Consider the following 926-nt stretch of genomic DNA (forward strand, 5'->3'; position numbering starts at 1 on the left):
AACAGTGTCAAACTTTACTTTTTGGGCTCCAAAATCACTGCAGATGGTGACTGCAGCCATGAAATTAAATGACGCTTACTCCTTGGAAGGAAAGCCATGACCAACCTAGACAGCATATTAAAAAGCAGAGACATTACTTTGCCAACAAAGGTCCATCTAGTCAAGGCTATGGTTTTTCCAGTGGTCATGTATGGATGTGAGAGTTGGACTATAAAGAAAGCAGAGCACCGAAGAATTAATGCTTTTGAACTGTGGTGTTGGAGAAGACTCTTGAGAGTCCCTTGGACTGCAAGGAGATCCAACCAGTCCATCCTAAAGGAGATCAGTCTCGGGTGTTTATTAGAGGGACTGATGTTGAAGCAGAAACTCCAATACTTTGGCCACCCGATGCGGAGAGCTGACTCATTGGAAAAGACCCTGATGCTGGGAAAGAATGAAGGCAGGAGGAGAAGGGGACAACAGAGGATGAGATGGTTGTACAGTATCACCGACAATGGACATGGGTTTGGGTGGACTCCGGTAGTTGGTGATGGACAGGGAGGCCTGGCGTGCTGCAGTTCGTGGGGTCGCAAAGACTCGGACATGACTGAGCAACTGAACTGAATTGAAATCACTGAGGCCTGGTTGTAATTCTATATTTGTTTGTTTACTTTTTAGCATCTTTTGGTTCCCTGAGCTGGAACCAGACAGGATACATAGTTAGTCCCCATGGCCACACACACCACAGCGGCAGTGGGATGTGCTGGCTCTCAGCATGCAGTCACAGCCATCTCTTTCCTAGGTGGGCAGCCCTCCATCTCTCTGGTGGGCCCGACTCGCAGGACAACCCCTGAGAATTCAGTGCCTTTCAACTGCACTGCTGGTCCCTTCAGCTCCTCAGACTTCAATGTTACCTGGATGAAGGACAGAGATGAGCATCCAGCCTC

General features: G+C 48.6%; 1 protein-coding gene across 1 annotated transcript in view; it reads left to right on the plus strand.

Moving 5' to 3' along the window:
• Window positions 1-926, plus strand: part of LOC104986186 — a 17,240-nt gene that overhangs the window by 2,796 nt on the left and 13,518 nt on the right. The gene's annotated exons all lie outside the window — the stretch shown is intronic.

The sequence above is a fragment of the Bison bison genome, unplaced genomic scaffold (assembly GCF_000754665.1).
Source record: "Bison bison bison isolate TAMUID 2011002044 unplaced genomic scaffold, Bison_UMD1.0 scf7180017864063, whole genome shotgun sequence".
NCBI lineage: Eukaryota > Metazoa > Chordata > Mammalia > Artiodactyla > Bovidae > Bison > Bison bison.